The 20,826-nt window shown below is 44.5% G+C and overlaps 2 long non-coding RNA genes across 2 annotated transcripts in view; one reads left to right on the top strand and one right to left on the bottom strand.

The window, feature by feature from the left end:
* LOC138143136 (uncharacterized) overlaps window positions 1-906 on the bottom strand; it is a 3,131-nt gene extending 2,225 nt beyond the window's left edge. The window contains exon 1 of the long non-coding RNA XR_011163619.1: window positions 690-906. This is a non-coding gene — a long non-coding RNA (uncharacterized lncRNA). The remainder of the gene's footprint in view (window positions 1-689) is intronic.
* LOC138143135 (uncharacterized) overlaps window positions 1-10,589 on the top strand; it is a 14,936-nt gene extending 4,347 nt beyond the window's left edge. Inside the window, exon 2 of the long non-coding RNA XR_011163618.1 lies at window positions 9,595-10,589. This is a non-coding gene — a long non-coding RNA (uncharacterized lncRNA). The remainder of the gene's footprint in view (window positions 1-9,594) is intronic.
* Window positions 10,590-20,826: the final 10,237 nt, after the last annotated feature.

The following is a 20,826-nucleotide window of genomic DNA, read 5'->3' as shown; positions in this document are numbered from 1 at the left end:
GTGTGTGTGTGTGTGTCTAGCTAGAACTGATCTAGCTAGTCCAGTATCACCGAAACAACTTTTCCAGTCTCGTCGGAAGGACCAAGAGTCCAGCAGAGGAGAGGGGGTGTCTAATAGTCATTGGGCTTCGGGCTCTCCATTTTCCTTTACGTTTAGACATTAGGATCTTGACCTTACCTACTTTTCACGATTAGACCGGGTCTTTATGGCCCCAATGATCCGGATAATTCCAACCAGATTCTTACCCGGCTCACTCAGGCCGAAGTGAAGCTTATTCCGAATCTATGAAACCCGAACCAAGAGCCTCACTGTTGGGCCTTTGGGTTTTATCGGCATTGTTGGGCCGCTGCACTATCTCTAGTCAGGGTTTGTAGAAGGCGCCGAAGAGCCCTGGACCTCTTTCTGGAGAGGGAGTATGGGGAGAGCTTGCGGAGGACGCCCTAACTGGAGCTGCTTGGAAATTGAAGAAGGATAAAGAATTTTCAGCCCACAGCAAGCTAGTCAACTTTCCCATCAAGATTGACACCAGGGGACGAGCTGTATCAGAAAAGTCAGGCAGCCATTGGCCAGATTGCCGGAGGCTGTTTGTACCTCTTTTCTGAGAAATAATTCAATTCCCAGAGATCTAGTCCATTTTTTAAAATGGAAGAAGAAAAGAAAGAAAAAGGAAAAAAAAAATTGAACCAAACCTCCTTCTGAGCTTTCTTGCAGGAACCCAGACGTTAGGGTTCTCCAGTCTTAATTTCCAGAGCGCAAAGGAATTAATTTCTCTCCCTTGAGACTCCTCTTACTTCGCTAGTTCCCCTCTTCCCCTCACCCCCGAGGAGCAAATGATCGGTCAAACAGCAATGCGGGTTTTCTCACCTCCTTTGCACCGGGAAGTAAGAGTGTGTGTGTGGGGGGGGGGGGGGGAGCTCGGGGGTCCGGGACTGTGGGGGGGGGAGGGCCCGGGGTATGCTCAGTTCCTGACACAGCGAAGGAAGAACCCGGACCCGTATTGTAGGTTAGTCTCGGAGAAATGAGATCCCAGTGCCACTCTCTTCTCCAGGCTCGCGGTCGATTGTAGTTTGGCGGTGTCCGCACTCCCCTTCCCGGGGCTGAAATCGCCTGGGGTCCAGAGCGGCCTGGGAATTTCCAACAGCTCGGGCCTAGCAGATCAGCGGGCAAAAGGGAGTGGCCGCGCGGCCACGGGTTTGAGAAGTGGGACGGAGATCCTCAAGCACAGTTCAGAGCTCCAACTGTTACCTAGCCAAGTGAAGAATGGAATAGAAGTCATCCCCAGAGGCCGTGAGATCCCCTAGAGAGGTCTGGTGTCTGCAAAGTCGGAGATGGAAAGGAAGCCCACAGTGGGTATTAGCTAGGGAAATATTCCCACACCCGCTCCCCCAATCCTGACTCCCTCAACTGGATTGGGGCCTGGTGAGATTTAGTCGAGTCTTTAGTTCGACTCATATGAAGGCGGAGTTTCCTTAGTAGAATCCAGATGTTTCTTTTTAAACGGAAAAGAATATTGTGGCCTTGCTTGTAGAGAAGAATGAGAGAGAAGGAAATTAGGGAAAGAATATTAGTGCTGTGATCATTCATCTTCAAAGGAAGGTAGAAGCGTTGAGAAAAGGCGGATTAAGACCTAAAGAAAGTTTGTCAGAGATTTTTAAAAAAAGGTGGGGGGGGGGGGATCTAATCCTTCTAGTGCTCACTTCGAAGGCTCCGATAGGGACTGCTGGGTGACCTGTGAACAATACAGTGGTGTGGAAGAAGGGAAGGATAGAGAGGTAAGGGCTCTCACTCCAACCGCCAGAGGAATGAGGGGTAAGGAAATTCGGTAGGCAGGAGTGCCCCCCCCCCACTTCCCTGCACTCTGCTGATGCCCCAGGCAGGATATTAGAGACCAACAGTTGGTAGGACAGCGACAGACACCTGTATGCAGGCTTTCTTTCTCCCTCCCCTTCTTCCCTGGGTGCTGAGATGGGCGAGTAGGCTTCCTTCTCGATGCCTTCTGCGGAAACCCTGAAGCTGGTTCAGTCCCTTTCTCGACGACCACAAAGTAAAAGTCACCTGGTAGCAGTTAACGAAAGCAAGAAATTTCAGCAGGCCGGGAGTGGCTAATGTTCCCTGTTCCTCTTCTGACTCTTCGTTTTCTCTTTTCTGGACGAATTTCAATTCTTTTGGATGAAAGATAAATAAATAAACAAGCTAAAAAAAATCTGCATTGTCCCTGCAGTCCAGGCCACTTTATCCGCCCTAAACTGGGCTATTAATCAGATGCTATTAAGGAGTCGGAGGAGTTTTAATTGGCCCGTTCGGATGAAAGAGGGGGGCCCTGAGGAGGCTATTAAAATAATAATAATGATGGGGTAATGCAACCATGGCTCGGCCTGGCCCTCCCCGCGAGCCCCGGGCTCCCGCTGGGTCGAGCCGCCTACTTAGCTCAGGATTTTTCTCTGCTAGTTGCCAAGAGGGTCTTTCCTCTTGTTCTGTTTCTCAATTTGTTTTCTCCTCTCTCCTTTTCCCTCTCTCCCTCCGTTTCTCTTTTTTCTCTCTCATTTCTGTTTATTTCTATTTCTCTCTACGTCTCTCCCCTACCCCTTCTCCCTTCTCTCCTCTTAGTTTCCAGCTCTGGAAACCCTTAAGGTCAAGGTGAAAATTAGCATGTCACTATCTGGGTCCCTGGTTACCTAAACCGAGAGCCAGCCCAATTGCCACGTGAGAATTGGACCCAAGTTTACAACCCAGAGAAAAAGACTATTAGCAAGGGTAAGGAGTGTTTATGTGCCCACATATGTACAGAAAGATGCCAAATACAACTGAGTTTAGAGCAAATGTAAATGCATTACATTTCAAATTCAGGGAATTTTCTACAGAAGTGGGGGCAAAAATTAGAACACATTCCCCACATTGTTTGTGTTCTGTCCCCGTGTCCAGACACAGGAAGAAGAGTGTACTTTATAAGTTTATTCTGGATCTGAACTTTCTAGTGAAAATCCCAGAGTATAGTAGTACATGTAGTTGTATGTGACTATATTTTATTCATTATTAATAGTTTACTATGAATGCATTTGTATAAAAACTTTACAGATTCTTATGCATAAGACAAATATAGCTAAAAGACATATGTGCAAAAACACAGATGCTCTTGTTATTATACATATGTGTATATGCACAACTATGTATGTATACCCACAAAGTAGAATACATATATTTTCTAGGCCTGTTATTTCACTGGCTTACCTTTTACCTACCAGCAAAGGAAATCCTTCCACTGATGCTAATTCACAATCTGATTGTAATTTAGAAGTCTAAATTACATAATTTTATAGAATTGCCTGGGACACTGAGAATTTAAATCATTTACCCTTGGTCACATAAGGTCAATGTCAGAGGCAAGATTGGAACTCAGATCTTCCTGATTCCATGACCTCCCTTTATCATCTAAGCCATTCTCCCTCTCACATATATGCACATATTATGTTTATATATGCATACATATGCACTATTACATATATACATACACATACATATGGTGTGTATATATCAGTGTTTTCCCATCTGCATGCATCCCTTCCATGATTTAGTGGATGTTATGGTGGACAAAATAAATTTAATAATAATCCCCTGATGTCTGGTGCTGGGCCTCCCTGGACTTACTTAGGTAGGTCAAGTATCAGAAGCGATGCAAAAGCCTCACTAACATAAAGCATCTCCAAGAGCTTGAGGTCCTTCTGGCAAAGCCTTGGTGAGCTCAGGGTCACTGATGTTTCTGTCTCATTGAATAGGACTTTAGTGGAAGATCTATACTATATTCCAGTCTTTGCATATTATACACACACACACACACACACACACACACACACACTTAGGTATCTCACTTTCACTTAGTACCATACACATTGCCAAAAGGCTGCCTTAAAATAAAGGTGAAAGAGCAAATGTTTCAATATGCTAAGGGTTCATTTTCACCTTCACCTTCTCTGTTGTTATTATGATTATAGGAGAGTAACTATTAGGAGTCAGGGCAGCCTGACAAAAATACCTACATAATTCATACATACACATACGTACGTCACAGGATATATGTGAGAATACAGACATACAGATACAATAATATATATAATATAAAAAGGCCTTTGTTCTCCTCTTTGCTGCATCTCCTGTGATTCCGTGGGATATTTTGATTAAGGACATGCCTGAAACTTTAAAAAATATCTTAAAAACAGAACCTATGGACATTCCCTTTTTTCGTCTCAAACACTCAGAGAGTTAGTGCAGGCCCAGCCCAGCCTAGCCCCAGTCGTGGTGGGAAAAGACCGGGAGGTGAACAAAAGGGAGCTTGAGTTTGACTTTGAGGTTTGGAAAGTTGGCAAAGAAACAGGTCCGTGGAGATGAAGCCTTTAGCTCTGCCGCCGACAACCTCAGATTGAAGGGTGTTTTTCCCTTTACTTTTATCAAAATTCGATACCATTTCTTCTTAAGTGGGTCACTCCTCTGTAGGATACCCCGAGGATCTTATTTATTCTGATCAAGAAAAGAGACTTGCTGCTATATGATCTTGGAAAAGTAATATGGGCGGTTTTTTTTTGGTCGCTGTTCCTCAATTTCCTCACTTGTAAGATTCCTTCCATTTTGTGGGTCTTTGATTCTACTTGGCGCTAAATTAAGAAGTCTCAGTCTGCCAGGAAGATTACTGCTTTGACTTAAACCAAACTGAAGGTCAAAATTTAGGCTCCAACGAATTTGATCAGGGACTTGAAACATCAGATTGGCTATCTGTGTTAACTAATCTGACTCATTTGTGTTAGCTTCCTGATAGCAGACTGGCCTACTGTCCAATGGACGACAATGCCGCCTGTTGAAAAGAGAGATTCCATGTACAACCTTCGTTTCCTTGATACCAAATAGTAGGTATGAAGGATTTTGGCCCCCCACCTTTCATTTTGACCGGTTGATTGACTGAATTAGCCCACTCACCTGCCTGCTTAGGGTTCTTGGGGAATGCCAAGTTTTGTTTGTTTTTCTGGAAGGAGGGGGTTAAAGTTAGGAAAGCTTATTCTCCCACTTCTCCAGGCTTCCTCTCCCGATGCAAATAGGCTATGCAAATAAGTACTTCTCTTCTTCTTCCTGGAAGCCATACCCGGCTCCCCCGCCTCCTCGCTCCATTTGTGAAATTGAAATGCGCGCATCTGGATCGCCTCAGCACCGAGCCATAAAAACCAGACTCCTTGCGGCCATTATAAGTTCGGCTCCTCGGCGTCAGCTAAAGAGACTCGCTTCCTTTTCTAGGACTTAGTCTAGACGGTGCCCGGAAAAAGACAGTGATCCAGCGAGTTCAGGTCAATACTAGCAACTCCCTTTTCCCTCAAGGAAAAGGCCTACCTGTGTGTACCAACCTGGTAAAAAGAGGTTTAGGGCATGCATGACGTCGATTGTTTCCTTAGTCTCCCCTTTTTTTCAGTATTCGAGCCCTCCTGGTGTAGTGTCAGGGTGGGGGTAGAGAGGGGGGTGGGGGACCCTAGGCGAAACAGGAGCCAGGACAGGAAATCCGAGCCCCGGGTTCAAATCCTCCCCCGGTTCTTAACTTGCTGCTCAAATGAGCAAACTGTTTCTAAGTTATGGGCATCAGTTTCCTTATTTGAAAAAAAAAAAAAAGGCTTGGAATAGTTTTATGATATTTCTATGTTCCCGAACTTTTCCCTAAACTGATTTTCTACAACGTCATATGGATTGAGTGGATGATTCAGTCCTCTCCCCCTACTCCAATTTTTTTTTTAATCCCCAGCTGCATGAACTGGTTTTCTTCGGCCTTGATCGCCTGACCTAAATGATCTTTAATTAGAGCAGAAGAAAATATGTCTGGTTTCCCTTCCTCCCTCTAGTGCTCCAGAACTTTGCTAATTAAAAAAAGAAAACCAACTAATTTCGTGCTTTTGAGAATTTCCGACAGAGGCTATGCAGCCTCCAGCCATCTCTGTGACTGCACCTCCTTTGCTTCTCTTGTCCCCTGCCCCCATAGGTTTGGGAGTCGCCAAGCTAAAGACTGGATCTCCGAGGTGGCGTTGGCCTCATTTTGACAAACAAAGGAGGGGACTCCTTCCCCCCACCCTACCCCAGTCTGCCTCCCCCTCTCAGTTCCCCAGTGCAGGTTTTTGGACCTGAAGGCGACACACGTGGCATTCTCTGGGATTGGCCAGAAGTTCCAGCCACAGCAGGTTCGTCCCCCTTTCCACATCACAGGAGGTGCGCTTCCGGAAGGCAGCGGAGAGACCTAACTGTCCTGGAAAATAGAGTTAAGAGTCACTCCAAGGATTGGTCGCTGCTTGTCTGGAGCACATTGAAGGGAATCTTTTACTATCCATTCCAATTCTTTGCTCTTGGGTAGACACAAACTGAATCATTGTAGGAAGGCAATTTACTCCTACCACTTAAAATGAGTCTCTGCTGAAACTGGGCAGGAAATGAGCATTTTCCCCTGCAGGCTTCATCAGAATCACAATTATGAAATCATTCATTCACTTTCCTCCCAAATAATTCCACACATGTATGAATCTGGGCTCAGTGGTACTTGATTCTTTCTACACACACACACACACACACACACACACACACACCTTTTCTAAGAAAGGGGGCCGTTCATGCCTAGTCCTGGCACTGAATTTAGGTAATTAAGGCAGTGGTCTAAGAAATTCCAGTGGAAAGAAAGATAGAAAACTCTGAAACACACCCCTTTTTTCCTCTCTTCATCAAGGGGCATTTCAGTCTTAAGTAGGTTTGTGCCTGCGTGAATGTTTCAGATAATTACCTCAATTCTCCCATTCACTCTGTGGGTGTAGACATGGACCATTGATGTTTCCAGTGTCAGGAACTTTGGGGAAAGACATTTTCAGTGAAATGATCTTTGCTTCTTTGGGTGTGGGAGGACTTCGGACTTTTGATTTAATCATTGCTTCCCTTTAGGCAATTTTAGGCAAAATTCACGGTTTTAAGATAATTGCCTGAATGCACAGGGACATAACCCATTTGTCCTGGGACACAGCTAATAAGTGCAACAGGCAGCACTTGAACTCAGGTCTTCCTGAATCTAAGACCCATCTGCAATTCTAGCCTGCCTCTCATCAGGGGAGATTGGAAAAAATCAGGGGGCTACAATGGCTTCATAGGTTCTTATTTCTGTATAGCGTGGTTCTTTCTCAAGCACGTCTATGGAGTATTGATTCTATGCACCTACCCTGCTTACTGAGTATGTGTTTCATGTTTGAACAGAAAAACTGGTGTTACTGGGGTGAGAGAAATTAAGAACATTAGGAAATAGAAAATCAGGTGTGGGGATTTTGTTGTTGTTGTTCAGTCGTTTTGGACTTTGCATGGCCTCATTTGAGGTTTACTTGGCAAAGATACGGGAGTGGTTTGCCATTTCCTTTTCCAGCTCATTTTACAGATGAGGAAATAGAGGCAAACAGGATTAAATGACTTGACCGGGGTCACAGAGCTAGTAAGTATATGAGGTCATATTTGAACTCAGGTCTTCCCGAATCCAGGAACTATATCCAGCTGCCCCGAAAGGATTTTACCTATCACATAACTACAGAGGGCTCTCATATCAGTTCCTCAAAGTGTGTGGAGGGCTAGGACAATTGAACTGACTAATCAGATTCTGAAACACATTTGCCTGAAATAGCCAAATAATTGAGAAAGAAGAGATGTTGCATTGGATTGTCCTAATAATTGTTTCAATTTCCACTTCCTTTTGCATTCCTAATATTTCACACCTTCCCAAGCTGTGTGGGAAGATCTATTTCCCAACTCTTAGGTGTGAAAATGAGGTATCTGAGGAATTGCTTAGGAGCCAGAAAGGGTTGTTCATACTTGGGCATCAGGGAGAAGTCTTTCTTTTCCCTGATTAGAAAACACTTCTGAATGAACAGAAAAGGCCTCAATCATCCAAGCTCCCTACTGCCATGGGACTCTCATATCTGCTCTCATTTGCTTAGTTTCCTCAACCATCCCACCTGAATCCCTTCCCCACAATCCTATTAGTTCTTTTTCCTTTGAGGGACCCCCTTCACCTTTTGCCTTGTCCAGGAATAAACTAAATGGAAGTAGATTTACTCTTCAGGGTTTGCATGGCAAATGTCACCTCTCAAGCTAGTGAGGGGTACAGTGGTGGTCAGGAGGTCCCCCTACCTTGTTTTCTATCAAATCTATCTAGATCCAGGAGTGAGACTTGGAGTTTGTCAGAAAGGCTGTAGGAAGGGACAGGTCCTTCCCTTACTTTTACTTACTTTTAGGCCAAATGCCTATGGACTTGAGTGCTATTTCTGTCACCTTGGAAGGGAAGCCCATAGCATAAGATATTGACCCTTGCCTTTTCATCATTTCTGGGTGTCGAAGCAGGGTAGAGTTTCCATACCTCAAAGGAACAGAAGAGAAGAGGTACTCATCCCTCTCCACACTCCTTGGATCTGGAGCCAGTGTCATTAGAATAAATCCTCTTCTAACCCTTTAACATTTCTTTTTCTTTTCTTTTTTTTTTCTTTTTCTTTTTTTTTTTTTTTTAGCAATCAGGGTTAAGTAACTTTCTCAAGGTTACACAGCCAGTTATTTCTGGGTGCGGTGCTAAGTATCCGAGCCCGAATTCGATCCCAGGTCATCCCGACACTGGAGCCGGTGCTCTTACTTGCTGAACCACCTGGCCGCCCACCTTTAACATTTCTGTAGGGTCTTCTTCCAGAAACTCTCTCCCAGGCTTAGTTTTCGGTTCAAGTTGGAGCCTCCCCTTTCTCTGGTAGAATGAATCCCACCCAAGGAGCAGAGTGGGGGAGGGAGAAGAGAGAGACAGTTTCTTCTTTTCCTTTTTTTTTTTACCTTCTCCTTATACTCCTTCCCCACCGAACTTCATTTCCAGAAGGTTTCTTTTACGTGTTTCGTAAAAATTCCTAGCATTTTCCACATAGGAAAAAAAGAAAGCAACAGTTTTGAAAACACAGGTTTTATTTAAAGGGAAGGCTGTATTTAGTAATTCTCCTATTTGAGGACAGATTGTGAAGTAGTGATGATGATCTATCTTTTTGCCCCAAGGCCTAACTCTTAAAGTCTTCACTTTTATTGTGACCCTTGGTAAACCACTTATTTTTCTAGCTTTGCCTCTCTCTCTGTAAAGACGGCAGTGTCAAGAATAAGAATCTTTACCTCTGAGGGCATCTGGAATCAAAAGATTCAGGTTTGAGGTCTAATTCTGCTGTTTGGAATTTCAGAATCATGGAATCTAGAACTGGAGAGGGGGCCTTGTAACTCTTCTAGTCACAAATCCCTAATTTTACAGTTGAGGATACTGAGGCCCAGAATGGGGAGGTAACTTGCCCACGGTCACATAGGAATTCCAACCCAGGTCCTTTTATTTCAAGTAAAATTCTCTTGCCACCACTCACATCTGTCAGGTAAATCAGTTTATTTCTCTGGGCCTCTATACCCTCATCCGTAAAACAAGAAGGTTCGACTACAGGGTTTTGGGGGTTTCTTCCTAGCCCTGACGTTCTAGGAGCCTATAATTGTTTCCTTTCCTCCACCCCCAAGTCGCTTAACTATGTTTGTCTTGCTTGGCAGAGGGCACCAAAGACGATGTCCCGGGGGCAACTGGCTAAGCGTCAGTTTAGGGCGGCCAGAGAAAGCGGAACCCCTGCAACAAACACCAGATCTTGGAGCTGGAGAAAGAATTCCGTTTTAGCATGTACCTGACTCATGAGCGCCGCCTAGAGATCAGCTGCAGCGTCAACCTGACAGACAAATGAAAATCTGGTTCCAGAACCCGAGAATGAAAGTGAAAAAGCTGAACCCCAACCACTGGATAGTGTCACCCCTGGCATCTCTGTTCTCCCTGTGACAGGGATGCGGCCGGCTCTCGTGGGCGTGTATACGTGAACAGGCAGGTCTGGGACTCGAATGGGAGATGGAGAAAGGAGAGGAACTGTATGTACAACTGTTGGGGGGTGTTAGAAGTGATCTCTTTTGGGGACTGCGGGGCAGAGAGAACCGAAGCACTGTGCTTCTGGTTCATTTCTACACTCTGTCACCTCGTAATATGAGTGATATACTCTTCTCCCCGAACAATAATAATTTTTTTCTTGCTTTTTGGAGAGGGGAGGGCAGGGCAACTGGGGTTAAGTGACTTGCTCAAGGTCACACGGCTAGTAAGTGTTAAGTGTCTGAGTCCAGATTTGAACTCAGGTCCTCCTGACTCCAGGCCTGGTGCTTTATTCACTGTGCCACCTAGCTGCCCCCAAATAATAATATTAATTACAAGAACAATCGCTTGTGTTTTCATAGCACTTTGCAGTTAGAAAGCACTTTCATATTTTATATCTCATCGACGCTTTTCAAACAGCCCCATGGGAGAGACAGATCAGGGATTATTATTCCCATTTTGCAGAGGAGAAAAATAGTCTCAGAGAGCTAAAGTCGATCTTCTCAGAGTCCTGTTTTTGTCTGGGAAAAAATAAGTGAGGTATTTGGACTAGCTAGTTTCTAAATTCTCTTCCCCCAGGATCCTGCATTGGGTCAGATTGTTTGTTAATCAATTAATAAAGGAAAATGGGGAAAGGCAGTGTTGCCCTGAATTATAATAGCAAGCTATTATAGCAAGCCAAGGCTCTCTGTTCATCCCGATTTTTCCTGCTGATTTTCTAGATTGGAGAAATTATTTTAGGGGGAGATATTCAGACTTTTTTAAGTGAAATATTTTTTCCTACACAGCTCTAATTCACTACATCATCTAAACAAGCTTTCTAGCTCTTGCTGAACATCTCTATACCTACACCTCTTTGGTGGTTTTGATTGGAGAAGTTGACCTGTCTGGTTTTTCACATAATGAGGAATGAGATACCTAGGTGGTTTTGGACTATCACAAAGCTACATTAGGGTCAGAAACCTACACAATTAGAACAGCAGTGACAGAATACTGTAGAGGTGGCTATAGTTGCTCATGGCCTTAGTTTCCTCCTACACTTTAAAATCCTACACATATTTATTCCAAAAATACACAGGAAATTTGTTGAACCTGCATCCATATAATGGCTGGGTAATCTTGGTCTCTAGTCTTGGATACCAACCATTCCTAGGTGCAGTACTGGCAAATAGGGAAGCTGCTAAGAAGGTATCATAACAGTATTTCAAATAAAAAAAATATAGCATTACAAAGACATAAATAAGTGACTACAACAACTGTAATGGGGGGGGAGGATAGATAGCTCAAGGCTCTTTGTATGTCCTGTAATATTCATGTCTGTGTGGGTAGAAACAGTTTCCTGTTTAAAAGCAATTCATGAATGCTCGCTCGCTCTCTCTCTCTCTCTCTCTCTCTCTCTCTCTCTCTCTCTCTCTCTCACACACACACACACATACACACACACACACAGGCACAATCTACCTATTTGGTTTGTACCCTTATCTTTGTCATTCCCCCATGCATGTTCTTTTTCCTCTGTCTTTCTTCATCCCCTTTCTCTTTTCCTCTCTGAAGAGGGAGAAGGAAATTGCCCTCCCAACACCCTTTCCCACTCTCCACCTATAAGACATCATGGAGAATTAGCAATTATGAGGTCAATCCCGGAAGAGTAGTCCAATAATGTGGATTTTTCTGGTGCCCAGGCTCCCCTCCCTTTTCTCCTAACAGAAATGAAAACAGCCACCTGGCTCTTCCCAGGCTTTACTAAACAAACAATAAAATCCACTTTAGCCACAATTACCCAGAAAATTGAGGCTTCAGTGATAGGCTCTTGGATTTTAGTGTTCAGTCAATGTGTATGAAGGGGAAGGTAAGAGAAATGGGTCTATGAAAACTGGTTACCACAGCGAAGATGGTATTCCAGTTACCTTCTGACTCTAGGATTCCACATGTAGGCATAAACCCTGGGAAACTGTCACTCAGGGAAGGTAACTAAATAACTGGGATTCACCATTTCTAAATTTCCCCCCTGAAATATTGGCATCCTGTCAGCAAGGAATGAGGTGTCTGGAATGATTCATATAAATGAATGAATTCCTTCACTTTGTCGATGTAGATTTAGCTTCTATTTGGCTCCCCCTACACAGCCAAAGTCATCAGAAGAATAGATTGGGAGAGGCTCAGTGGAAAAGTGGGTTTCATTTGCAAAGTCTGCTTGGTCAAAAGCATCCTCAAAATTCTCTCTTCTCTCCTTCACCCTCTGTCCTTACTTGGACTGGCCCTCAAGCAAGGATTCTCTTCCCTTCTCCAGAGAAACAAAAGAAAATTCTCCCCCTCTCCCCACCAAAAAACAAAAACAAAAACAAACACCCAACAACAAAAAAATCACCTAACAACAAAAACAAAGCCTAGTCAATAACACAAACTCCTGCGGAGGCAAAAACAGTTGTTTTTTTTTTTTAGATGAGGCATCCCAATTAGCCAGAATTCCACCATAGCTGTAGTCATTCTGTCTCTTCCCTTTTGCCTTTAGGTACCCAGATTTCCTCTGGCGTCTTTTTTTCTTCAGGATGGCCCTAAAAACCTGTCCCACCCACCCCCACCAACTCCATGGTGCAGAGTTAAATGCCCAACTACACTAACAAAGTGAATCAAGGCAAGGATTTCAATGATTTCCTCCTCACCCACCAAAAAAAATTTTTTAAATTCATTTTCCATTGAAACATTCAAATAATTGAGGCAGAAATGGTTGAGGGTGGAGGGAATCTTTGCCTGGAAACCCCACCCCTCCTCTCCCCAGGTCTCTGCTCCACTGGTAGATTGGAAGAGAACTTGAGATGTGTAGTTTTCAACTGAATGGAGTCAAGAGTCAAGCTCTCCTCACCTCAGTGGGTCTTCGGCCCCAAGGATGACTCTGAGTTGATGATTTTTTCCTCCTTTTCCCATTGTTTCATGAGCTGAATATCTGGCACTGAAGTTTTATCAGTCTATCTCCTGTCCCTTTCTCCTCTCATTCCCTACATCGCTGGTCAGGTCTAGGCCAAACCTATTTTGGAAACATTTAGCAGGGTCAAAAAGGTGGGGGTGGTGGGGGATGGTTAAGTCAATATTCTAAAGGGGGCCAGAGCTGGTTTTCTCTCTCAGTACAAAGTACTATCTTCAGAGAAGAAAGGGACCAAGGCTGGTCCTTCTATTTCTTGCTCGTAAATTTGTTTCCCCTTCTTTTTAGCCTTCCCTACCCGCCCCCCCCCCCCAACTCTCAAGCCCCAGTTGCTTTTCTTTTCTCCTCTTGAGGGGATGTAAACTGTTGGAAGTTCATCAACATAGTGAACTTTTATTGTATTTCCGGTACCTTAGATTTATACTTCGGCCCCACCCAGGCAGGGGGAGTGGAGGAGGAAAGCTGAGGCTTTGAGTTAGGCCTGGCTCTGTCTCCCTGTGGACTTCCTCAACTAGGCATTGCCCTTCACTCCCTCAGAATGCTATCCTTTCTCAAAAACTTGTGTTTGGGGGTGGAGAGCTGGGAGGTGGATTTAATTCTTATACTCTTAGCCCAACTCTCTGTCAACACATCAGCTTCTCAGGTAAGTCTGGTACGTCCAGGAGCAGAGCCCAGCTACCCAAATTGTATTGCTTTCAGGTGGGGGAGGGAAGATAGTCTGTGTGAGGATGCATTGTGAATTTGGGGAGAGGATCAAAGGCAGAAAACGTCTGGAAATTGAGGTCAGGAAGCAAATGGAAGTCATTCTCAATTCCCCATTTTCCAGTAAAAACCCAAGCTCCTGTTGGACATGATGCTTTTAATATTCCATCTAGTTGCCCTTCCTCCCCTAATGGAAACCCTGTCCCATCTCTTTCCAAGAACATCCCAAACCCTAGCCAGCTCACCAAACTTTTCTTTTTTTTACATGCTTTTTAGTCCACCCTCACTCCCGTTATGAATCTTCTCTCGATGCCTGTCTCTCTCCTTCTCTGTGTGTCTCTCCGTCTTTGACTTTCCCCAATTGATCCCCAATTGAAGGCAGGCTAGAGATTTTGGGGACTGGGCTGTCTACCTCATGGATTGTCACCGTTTGAAACGGGTTGTTCTTTGAACAGCTCAGAAGCTTCGGGAGAGAATTAAGTGTAAACTTGAAGGCCAGATGGCAAGTATAGACCGCTCTTGAGTTCACCTAGCCCTCCCTCCCCCTTTTTAAAGTCCTTTAATCTGTTGAGATCAAAAGCCGCTAGTTGGAAAAATTGGATGCAAAGACAAAGTGGAGAACCATCATGGTGAAGGGAAAATAAGGAATCGCTTTTGCTGCCAAGTTGCCTCCGCCTGTTTCACTTCAATCTAGCCGAGAATCTTTGGGGCAAAGAAGGAAGGAGGGTGACGCCCCGGCATATATGAAATCATTTCACTTCTGATTTCCTGCCTCGGAATCCATTCTTTTGCTTTTGTTCCCTAGCAACTGTTTTCTGTTAAGAAAGAGGACTGAGAGGAAAAAGTTTTAACTCGCAACTGATGTCAGACAAAATGGACCTGGAGGCCTCGCCTTGGGTCAGTCAAGTTCCTGACCCAGAGCGCGGATGAGAACTGCTCAGTGGGTTAGGTAGTTTCCTGTTGTTGGGCCTAGATTTCTAAACACAAGAACATCAAACCACCTGATTCACTGCAGTTACTGCTCCTCGGTCAGCCTGGGAGGGTCTGGGAATCCGGCAGGCACAAGGCGAAAGAGGGAGAAAGCAGAAAGATCTGGCACCAGCCAAAATTGGGGGAAGAATATGCATGCTGGAAGAGGGCATAATCGGGTACAAGCTACCTCCTGCTTATTCTCATTCTCTCTCTCTGTCTCTCTGTCTCTCTCTGTCCCTGTCTCTCTCTGAATCTGTCTGTCTCTGTCTCTCTCTCTGTCTTTCTCTCTCTCTGTCTCTCTCTCTCAGTGGAGCTGGAGGTGGTGTCACAGAAGGAGCAGTGGACTTGTCAAGCCCCAGTGGTGAAATTCTCAACGGGATTCGGAATCACCAGACTAGAACTCTATATTGCTGGAGGTGATGTAGCTATTCCTCGCCCCCAGGGGTTGGTGATTGGAGAACTCGTTAGGGACACCAGTTCGAAAGTTCTTGTTCATTCTCAGTCTTTCAAAAAACAAATAAGCCCCAAATTCCTAACCTTGAGAGTCAAATGTGTCAAAGAAATATTACAGCCAAAATTTTCAAATCCATTGCTGATTCTCCTGAAGAATCCCCAAATGCTCCCCAAAAGTAGATGGTCTGGACTCAGATCCCAGAAGGGATTTCTTTCCCTTCCTAGGGAGGTAATTTATCCTAAAATTGTAGAAGTCAGTCTAGCTGTTTTGTCTCCTTGGCAAGTAGGGGACCACGCTTCTCTTTCTACAACCTGAGGAAGGGGAGAGAAGAGCAACCCTGAAGTCAAGCAGGACGTAAGGGATTTTATTTTGCAAACTCTAGAATGTTAATAATAATCTACTTAATATTCTGGGATTCCCAGTACGGGAGAAACGTGGAAGGCTCCTGACTTCCTTTCCTATGGAGGGTACTCAGCTCCCCACACTTTCTGAGTAATCTTTTGCTATCGACAATGGATACAAAAGTGACCTTTCCAACTGGTCAGCCATTCCAGAGGCTGGATCAGCCCTCGTTTTCATAGGCTACATGGGAAACTCGATTCCAAAGAGTCAGTGGGTCCGAGGGAAGGGAAATTTCGCTGGAAAAACGGATACAGTTTCTTGAAAGAGACTCAGTGTTGCATGGGGCCAAACCCAGCTCCTGGATGAAATAGACTTTAGACCGCAGGGCAGAGATTGGCGCTGAAGTTTGTTAAGGAGCTCACAAATTTTAGGGTTTTTCAAGTTAATGTGGCTGTCTGCCCATGGGGTTATTAAATTGTAGGGTTCTGAGCTGATGGGGGTGGGGAGGCAGAGAAAGTCAGAAAGCATAAGGAACTTTTTGTTTCCAACCCTCTCAGTCCTCAACTGCCCCGGGCCGAGAGATCTAGGCAAAGGGAGTAGACAGTTCGGGTGAACAAGTAACAGAGGTCTCCAGCCCAGGATGAGACTTGTGGGGATTTCTGGTCTCTGGTTAAAGAACCCCAAGAAATTTTTTAAAATCACACCCGCCTTTTCAGAGGATACAAGATACAGTCTTTCCCTCGAATTTGCCTCCAAAGATCAATTTTCTTCCAACTCTGGGACTCAGGGGTTCGAGAAAGAGGTCAGAGTTTTTCATTCCCCTAGACCTTAACCGACTTTTCTTTCGGACCATTTCAGCTCCTGTAAAGTTTTAGTTCGGCTAAGTGATTGCCTTCCACCCCCAACGGCCTTCGACCCTCCCCCCCCTCCCTCCTGGAAAAGCACTGAAAGTAAAAAAAAAAAAAAAAAGGAGGGGGAGGGAGAGAACTAAAGAATCTTTGGAAATCAGAGAGGTTTACAACAGCCCAGGTTTTATGGAAGTCATTCTGTAATAACCTTTTACCTGGAGCGGATCCTTCCCCGCCCAGCCTGCTCGCCTTCCAGTCTCCGTTTGGTTCCTATAACCCCCTCACCAAAGATCCAATGGCACACCCTTCATCTTCCTCCTACAACCCAGATGCTGATTGGGGCACTTAAAGTTGGTAAAAGTATCTGTGCCCCAACAAAGCTGGTACCGGAGCAGAGAAACTCAGACCAGCTGGAGGACAGCGTGTGATCGCTCTTAAGTAATACATCAGGAGTTTCTGGGTAGACCTACTCAGTCAGCACATGCATGCACATATATGTGTATCCTTATACATGTATGTGATTTTTAGTTAAAAGGGACAATCAGAGTCCATTCCTGCACTACATTAAATAAACACATTTCTCTGCCTTTGCCTATGAAGTGTTTGTACAGAAGAGAAATACCACAAAATCCCCAGTCTCATGTGCCCATTTATGTGTATTTCATTCACTTACAAAAGAATTTGAATTTTATTGATAGTCAAGATGAATATGCATAGATACACAATACATTTGTACGTAATACATATGTGTGTGCAACATCAGTTTTAGGAACTTGCAACCAGGTCCAGACTATAGTGAGACGTTTCTGATTTTCCTCTGTGTTCTGTAGGAACCCTCTCAGTACTTTATAATCAAATTGTAAACATAAATTAGCATTAATTTGCACCATATATGGAATATATTGTTTACACACATGGAAACTCAGAGGTTAGACACATTCAGCTGCCCAGTCCAGCAAAGTTTATTAAACATCTACTGTGTGAAGAGCACATACTCATGCACATATAATTTTATCTATAACATGTTTATACAGTAGAATATTGGGGTGCACATTATATACAAATGTACAAGTTTCATTGTTATACATACCTGAGTCACTATTTATCTATTCTATAATTGCACTCTATTATTTTGCATGTGCATATTTCAGAGGCATATATACACAATTAAATATTAGAGAGTCAGAGTCAGACTTTGTATGTATCATAAGCAGACACACTTATTTATTATATACTCGTGCATTATATATAATGTATGTATTTTAGCACAGTGCCTTACAGAAGTAGTAGGCACTAGATAAATGCTTGTTAATATGATCCACATAAAATATATGATATACTTGCATTTTTGTTAGTTTGTTGTTTTCTTCCTTGCTTCCTTTCCTTCCTTCTTTCCTTCCTTTCCTTTCCTTCTTTTCTTCTTACCTTCCTTCCTTTATAATTCTTCTCACCTTCAGTTCTTTCTTTCTTTTTTTTGTGTGTCATTCTGTCTGTCACTGTCTCTCTTTCTCTCCCTGGATGTCAACAAGGGAATCTTCCAGCACTCAGCCAGAGATCCTAGCATGAACTCACCCGAGGTTCCTTGCCCAGTGTCTCAGACTCCATTCTTCTCAAGGATTCCAGCCCATGGGCCCTCAAATGGATGGAGAGAGTAAAATGGGAAGATGTTCTGGTTTCCATAAGGGGCCTTCCCCTCCCTTCCAATCCCAGCTGTTCAGCCACAGATTCTATGCAGAAAATAGCAAGAGGTTAAGAGAGAAGAGGGGGTCTTCTGCCTATAAAATAAAATATATTTTTTTTTCTTTAGGGTTTTTTTTTTTTTTGGCTGTTGGTGGGGGGAGGGGAAGGAAGGACTTGATCACCTTCTTAGGACAGGATCATTCAGAACTCTAGAAAGAGAAAGAGCCCTTTGGATCCCAGTTCTGGGCTTCCAAAGGCTTATTTAACAGTAGCAACAACGACAAGTATAATTAATCTCATTGAAAGAGAAATAAGATTTCTGCTCTGCATCCAAGGCCCTTTAGTCTTGGACCCTCCCTTCTCTTCCCCAGAAGACAAGATATCTTGCATGGACATTTATAATGCAGTGTTTTCTGTCTTTGAGGAGTTTTCTGTGCTCATATCTCACTTTTTTTGTCTACACCCACTCCACAATCTAAATGAAAATCATGGAGGGCTTCAGAACCCAGGAGTCCCCATTTGGAGAACTAAGGTTTCTGTAAGGCTCTGTCCTGGATTCACTTCTACTTCTCAAAGGCTCTTCGGGGTAGATTCAGTCGAAAACCTTCAATGGGAAAAAATTTCACGCACCCCCCCCCCCCCCCACACACACACCTGAAGTGGAAGGAAACTCCAGATCCCCTTAAGAAGGGGAGAGAAAGAGAGAAGCAGCAGCCCACGCACAAACGCCTTCCACTGTTAGGGCTCCCACGTAGAATTTCTCTATAATTCCAGGGCAGGAGTCCCTCTAATCCACGATGATCACTCTACTCCAGAAGCCAAACTCTAAAAGAAACCTTTATCTCTTGGGACTTTTCAGGTTTGCCCCAATTTCTCCGAGTAAGGAGAAGAGGGATCTTAAACCTTACAGTCTGCTTTCTTCTGCCCCTGTTAAACTCTAAATGACAACCTCTTTTTTTGCGCAGTCCTTCCTTCCTTCCTTCCTTCCTTCCTTCCTTCCTTCCTTCCTTCCTTCCTTCCTTCCTTTCTTCCTTCCTTCCTTTCTTCCTTCCTTCCAGCTTTGCCAGTCGAAATAGGCTACCGGGACTCTGGAGTTCTGAAGGCAGAAGAATAGAGGCTAGTGGCAGTCGAGAACAGAAGGGCTAAGGAATCTCAGGAGGAAATAACCCAACGGACAAGCTCGGCTTCGTGAGTGTGTGTATACATATGTATACACATATATAGTATGCATATATGTATATATAGTATGTGTATATGCACACACATACATACATATATACTGCACACATGTGTTTGTGTGTATGTATGTGTTTATGTTGTATATTCCAGCCTCCCCGTCCGTTTGGGCTCTAATTTATATACTACAGAAAATTATATACTCAGTCCTGCCATGGTTCATAACGCTGTTATTTATGGTGGGGGAGGAGGGATTTTTTTTCCTAGGGAATATATTTATTACAGGTAAGCCGACAGCAGGCTCCATCCGTCTCTCAAATAGAGAACAGGTGTTTAAGTTTAATATTGATTCAGAACGGCTTTTTGCTCGGCATTCTCCCTCTCTGCCTCTCTGCTCTAGCTTCGCTGCGTCTTTTTCTGTCTCTGCCAAGCATCCTTGAGCCAGTTAAGGGCAAACCACACCGGGTTCCTTTTCCCAAAGGAGACTGGGGAAAAGCCCGAGGGCCGCATGTTCTTGGGTCACGGGTCCATTGGGCTGTCCCCCTCGGGAGAGCTAGGTTCGAGAAGGGGGAGGAGATGAAGGTGGGGACGGTGGGGGCAGTACTAGATGTCAAGATTGATCTTAAAAAAATCATTTTGGAATCGCCATCATGGAAAGAAATATGGCGCTTCGCCCTCGTATTTCACATGTAATGACACGAGATGGCTTCATTTGGAAAGGAAGGAGGGGAAGGGAGGAAGAAGGGCAGAATCGCCCCCTTCCTCCAAAGATGACCTGAAGGCAGCGAAAAATCGAAAAATCATAAGTTGGAATGACCCCATATCCTTTTGTTAAGGGGGCCTGAGGACTACAAGAGAGACACGGAACTGGAGACAGCTTGCTCTAATCCCCCCGGCCTCCTCAAGACTCCTCTTGTTGCAGAGGGATTAAGCTTTTCAAGACGTTTCTTGCTCAGGCGACTGAGACTTTCAGCACCTCACTTTTCAAACACCCCACAACAGCGAACCTAAAAAAAAAAACACCCTGGCCCAAAATAATCATATTCTAATAAAGTTTTCCCTCCACTTCTCTTCCCCTTCCTCCACACACTTTCCTAGAGTAGATCCCAAACTTCTTGGGGCTCCCCTACTAAAGAGAAGACCACTGAGGGTTTTCCTGGAAGGAGGAGGAGAGGAAGCTTGGTGAGATGCGAGACTAACCAAAGTGTTGGTCGGGTCTCTCAAGTGCCCGCGAAATTTATATCAATTAAACGCGCTCTTCGGAAGCGCCGGCTAGGCTGCCAGGGGAGGTGGGAGACCATTTCTTCAACCTATTCTCGGCTGCCTCGTGATTGCCTTATATGTGGTAGCCTGCCTTAGAGAAACCGATCCAGTGAGAAAGGAGGGGGAAAGGACCTATTCCTGTCTCGTTCTCCACTTCAGCCTCAAGTTGTGGGACTAGAAGCCTCAAGAACAAGTGAGAAAAAGTAAATAGCTACTTTCAACCCAAAGGTCCAGCTCACATAGGGGACCCATATCCCTCACCCTTCCCTTTTCCAACTGGAGCAATCCCCAAAGTACTGACCAATAACCCTCCACATGAGGGGATTGGATTAACTTTGAGGGCTGGGGGCACAGAGGTACAAACCATAGGGAAGTTCTCCCTGCATCCCCGTCCAGGGCACCCAGCCTCCCCCTTTCCAGGGCAAAATCAGAGGCATCTCGCGTTAAGTTTTTGTTAAACTATTTGCCCGGCCTAAGTTTCGGTGCCCAGTTTACTCCCTTCTCTGTATTTTACTAA

Source organism: Petaurus breviceps, unplaced genomic scaffold, assembly GCF_028583685.1.
Source record: "Petaurus breviceps papuanus isolate PSGF00001 unplaced genomic scaffold, PetGlider_PUasm1.0 90630, whole genome shotgun sequence".
NCBI lineage: Eukaryota > Metazoa > Chordata > Mammalia > Diprotodontia > Petauridae > Petaurus > Petaurus breviceps.
This window is presented reverse-complemented; position numbering and strand designations above follow the sequence as displayed.